A 6,000-nucleotide genomic window follows, 5' to 3' on the forward strand; every position below is an offset into this window, starting at 1 on the left:
TCACAAAACTCCATTTTTATTCAATTAACTGGTGATGAATATCAAATAATTCTTATTCGTTACTTCATAAGAATGAAAGTTATTCATTTCAGTCATATTTTAGACGAATAGATTTTTCATCAATAGCTACAGTCTTTGATCTGTCAATTTGAAAGTGAGTTTCAGTTAAAACTATTTTTCAACTATTTCCACCATTCTTAAAGCTTTGGTTTTTGCAGTTCAGATGCGATTTTAATATGCATCATTAATATAATAATATAAGATACCTCATCATAAATTCTTTCACAATCACCGTAACCTCTCATTATAAGAATCAATGACGAATCGTGTTAAAAAAATTTTAGGTGTTCTGCGATGTTTCCAAGAAACTCATCCTGTAGAAGTTTTGTTTTCTTTGTCAAATATCGATTGATTTTATAGGCTGATACGATGTATTATAGGTATGGTTGCCACTCAAGAGAAATATGAATGACCTAGCATTACTTAACGTCTCATGTTTTTACTATAATTCAATATATCACTTTTATTGTTTACCAGGAAAATGCGCAAAGTTCAATTTTTTAAATATGTCATGAATAATCCAAAAAATATGCCACGATTATCGGAAACATCCCATTGCACTTAAATGCCCTGCATAATGTAATACAATCAATAATTATTGACGATATATACGTAATTTTTGATAATTTTTCACCATGCTTCTGTATATTCAACCAATAAACAGAATATAATTAGCCGTAATATTGGTTGATCGTAAGAACGCAGATATTCAATCCAATTATGAAAATGGTTTCTGGAGCTTTCATGTCTCTTCAAACTTATGTGCTGTAGATTGCTGACACATATTTCTTCGAAGCTTTATCGTCATTCAAAAGTTACTTGGGGAAACAATATAATTCATTTTTTGGTTACAATCTACAATCAAATCATTTTAAAAAATATATAACGGGGTGGCCCATTAGTGTGAGGGAGTGCAATAACTAACTTAAGATAAAAATTTCAAAAAAAAAATGTTTTAATGAAAGTTGTTATATTTTTACAAATACACATTTCCTAAATATATTGATGTATAAAAGGTGTTCAGCCTAAGCGTGACAACATGAAGTAAAGTCCTTGTATATTTATTTACCATCGAATTTAGCGTGAAATTCCGCATCTAGCCCCGTCTTTTCATTTTCCATAAATTGTGACGTCGCCAAGTTGGAGCGAAAAATATGAAGATTTGACGAAAATTGGTGTACTATGTAGTGAACTTTATTAGTGAGAAGTAACTGAACTTGTTTGGTAAGTACGAAGGTAAAGGATGGTTGAAATGTTTAAATAGAGTAGAAGTTTCGTTTGGTGTTCGGGGTGTTTTTTAGATAAGCATTAATTCGGGAGATTTCAAATAGCAACAACTTCATTATATAAATGGAAAATCTAGTTCATTATATTACCATCTTATAAAACTATTTTATCCCTTTAAATTATGTCTGATAATGTACACTCTAAAAAGTAAACACTAAATGTGACGTTTAAAATACTTCTAGTTTTTGTGACAAAATCAAACCAGTAATTTTATACCTTACAAAGAACGAGGAAGCAATTAAGATCATGAATTTTCTGACACAACAATTGACAGATATGATTTTGTATTGAGTGCCAGTGATAAGTACTGCTTACTCGCATAAAGGATTTATCAACAGAAATTTCCAGATAGAAGACAGCTAAGAAAAGAGACACTGGAAAATTTGCTTCAACGATTTACAAGAATTGGTAGTGTAGCTTACGAAAAAAGCGAAAGGTTGAAGAATGCAATATCACAGGACAACGAGATGACCGTAATGTTAAAAGTTACGGAAGATCCTCATATCTCGACAAAGAAAACATCAAAACAAACCGACATAAGTTGTACCGCCGTACAAAAAAATCTATCTAATAACAAAATGCATCCTTATCGTATACAACAAATGTAGGAACTATTGGATGATGATTATAAAAACCGGTTAACCTTCTGTGAGTGGGCTCAAGAACGAATTCAGCAAATCAGAGATTTCTTCAATTCTGTATTATTTGCCGATGCAGCAACATTTCATAAAAGTGGGTTTATCGATGAAAACATTTTCCATTATTATGCAACAGATCAACCGCATTGTACTATCAGTCAAACAAGGTGATCATTAAATGTATGGGGTGGAATAATTGGAATCATGTCATAGGACCATATTTCTTTGACCGAACTGTTAATGGGCAAGTTTATTTGAATTTCTCACAAAACAAATTCCCCCATGCTACCTCAGCAATTATCTGCTCATGATAGGCGGCGAATGTGGTACCTACATAGAACTGATCAATACACATTTAAATAATGAATTTCCCGGACCCCATAAATGGCCACCTCGTTCACCGGACATACAAAAATGGATTTTTTTTTCTTTGGCGAGGACTTCAAAGAACAAGTGACTACTAAGGAAGATATGAAGAATAGAATTAAAGAGGTTTTCCGAACTGCTGATGTCAATATGTTACATGCTGCTAGTAAAGCTTTTGAAGATCGCATACATTATTTTATGGAAGTAAATGGTGGTCATTTTGAACATGTAATAAAATAGTTATCTAAAGTCTTGAGTTCTTTCTTATTTGTTGTTAATTATTTTTGTTTAATTTTTCTATTTTCAGTTTTGTAGATAACCTATTGATTTTATTGCAGTTTTTGAAGGTATAAAATTACTGGTTTGATTTTCTCACAAAAACCAGAAGTATTTTAAACGTCACATTCAGTATTTACTTGTTAAAAGGTGAATATTTTTAAATCATATACTAAAAATGCAATTTTCTTAAAAACAGTCGATTTTAGAATGTACATTATCAGACATAATTTAAAGGGATAAAATCGTTTTATGAGATGGTAAAATAATATACTGGATATTCCATTTAAAAAATGAGGTATTTCTAATTGAAATCTCCTGAAGTAATGCTTATCTAAAAAACACCCCGAATCCCAAACTAGACTTCCATTCTATTGAGATACTTTTACTAGGCAGCATTTATAGTGCACCAATTTTCGTCAAGTCTTCATATTTTTCGCTCCAACTTGGCAACGTCTCAATTTCTGAGAAAAGAAAAGATAGGACTAGATCCAGAATATTACGCTCAATTCGATGGTAGACAAATATACTCGTATTCAAAAAAAACTTCATTTCATGTTGTCGTGCTTAGGCTGAACACACTGTATACCTCAAGATATTAAGAAATTTTTATCTGTGCAAATAATAACTATTATCAGAAAATATTTTCTGTATATTCTCTCTTAAGTAAGTTATTTCTCTTCCACACACTAATGGGCCACTCCGTATAAATGTTCTTTTGTTTTAATCCTACTTGCAATCCGTTTTTCTCTAATATTCTATTCGTTTTTAATAATTTCTCCTCTTTGATGAATTTTTGGGAAATCCCTTGGTATTTATTAGGTTAAAAATAACTCCATACTGCAAAAAATTACACAAATCAAATCAAATTTTTGTTGTCATTTAGTTGAAATCGTTCTAATTGACTAGACAATTAAAAAAGTCGTTAGACTAGATGAAATTAGACAATTTACTCCAATTAAATCAAGTTAGATAGTGAGGTTTAGTGGATTATAATTTAGGTCATCCAAAGACCGTTCTGAGCATGTTTGTTTATCCCTAATGAATGAAAATACCGGAACAGCGTTCGCAGTTTTTTCACAAATTGACTACTGTTGGTTAAAATTGAGGCAAGTAAACTTAATTTATAACAAAAACTTACTGTTTTGAATAACAGTTTCTAATATTTTCGAAAACTATAACTTCGGAAGTATGAAATGTACTTGTGAGCGGTATTGGAGGTTGTATTCATAATGTGATTAATTATGAGATACCTGGAACTATATACAGTATGTACTGCTTGAAAGAATGTTAATCAGTAATTTTGAAATAATGACGGTGCTCGGTAGATTTCTAGTCGGCTTATGAAGATAGCCTGAACTATTTATTTTTTGTAAACAGATTACGTCACTCTAAGAACATATTTTCATAAAAATATGAGTTAGTTATAGTATGGTAGATATTACAATAACTATCTATGGAAGGTATTTTTGTAAACAAGTCATTATCGACACAGAATTTTCCAAGATTCAAGTAAACATATTTGAATTGTGCGACAACAGTATTCAAGCGTTAGTCTGTGTGAATTTTACGTTATATTTGTTCGCATTTTTCACCAGATGCGACCATTATTCGTTATTTCATGAAACGTTTCATACATAAATAGATGTCTCCGAATGGGGTATGAGAAATCAGCGTTATGCATTAACTCTTGTTTATACTGCATGAATTTACATAAAATGTTACTTTGTATCAAACCAGGCTTGCATGAACGTGAACCTACAAGAATAAATTTCCACTACTTCATTATAAGTTATGTTCACCAACGCTATCAGCAAAAATTACTTAAACATTTTTTGAATGAAATTTCCGTTGTTTACTGCTAACTTCTCGGATATTGGGATTGAATTTAAGCTCAAATTTTTGTTTCTTAAACAGCTTGTTAAAATTTTGGATATTATTTAGTTTACCTTTACCTTTAAAAGGTCCAAGTCACGTTAATGATTCATTTCCGTAGAAATCCGAATATTTAGTATAACTTTAATTTTAAAAATTTAAATGATATTTGGCATACATATCTAATATTTGATTGATTGAAATTTCACTTCACTTATGTAGGGAGTTTCTGCTTATCATTTTCAATAATGAGTTGAAGCTTCACGGTTCCTTGCTTATAATCAGTTAATCTCTATCTTCCTCAAATAACTCATTCCAACACGAAAAAATATCATAGTTTAAAGAGGACGTAATCATTTCTCAATCTCCTACCGATTTTATTCGATACAGGTTCAAACTAAAATGAATTCAAGGTTAAATTGAGGCTGGTAGAAGCTTTGCGCGGTTTTATCCTCCTGGGCTATCTTAAATTGAAAAGTCGAAAGAGTTTGGGAAGGACGTTATGTATAAATGCATCTTCTACCGATTATGCCCTACACATGCTAATTGAGAGACAAACCCGAGAATATAGCAAGCCAAGAAAAAAGCCCAGTTTCGAGTTTAAGTAGTCTAAGGTTTTCTATGTTACTGAAAATTGTATTGACCTGAACAATTGAAAATAGTCTCTTTCATGTGTCGATACATATTCTCACTACATTTAATAAAGACTACAGGTTATTTTGAGACATAAGCAACAGCATTTTAAGGAATCTATGAAGCTTTCGACACTCAAAGAATAGAAATTCCAATAAAAAGTTTTGAGGATAGATGTATGCTCAATACATCTGTGAAAAACGCAATCAGTTGAAACAATCTTATATATATAATAATATTTTCAGTATAAAAATTTTCCTATGAATAAGCTAAAGGAGTTTATCTGCCCAAAACTTTTAGAGAAACTATATTTTTTATTGGAATGTGATGGCATGTTTGACAAAATATGAAACATTGAAATTTAATATTTTTTATGAAGACAGTTGAAGTGCGGTCAAATCTAACATTACTTTGAAGTTCATTTCAGTAATTAATATTATTCCATTCAATTCTGTGAGATACGCTACTTTTACAGCCGGATTTCTGTAAAATGATTGGATACTATTTGAAAGAAATACCCACCTGTTAGTTTGAATGAATGAAGAGTTCCTGAGTGCATTTAGTCCTAGTTGCCTAAATATACCCGATATATTTATGCAGCAGCAAAATGTTAGACATCTCTGTTCATTCAATTTTGAACCGAAAAACGAATTGCTTTTTTTGAATCAAATTGTTATAGGAGATAAAATATGTTACTGAACGGAAAAACCTCTACAATTAATGGACAATAGCGAAGCAGCACAACTCACGTCAAATACTAGCTTATATGTGTGCTGGGGAAATAGATTTTGTCGAATTTCAAAAGAAATCTCAAATGACAACTGTTCTCAATCAACAGAAAATGGAATTTATACTTTACTTGTGG

This window comes from Diorhabda sublineata, chromosome 5, assembly GCF_026230105.1.
Source record: "Diorhabda sublineata isolate icDioSubl1.1 chromosome 5, icDioSubl1.1, whole genome shotgun sequence".
NCBI lineage: Eukaryota > Metazoa > Arthropoda > Insecta > Coleoptera > Chrysomelidae > Diorhabda > Diorhabda sublineata.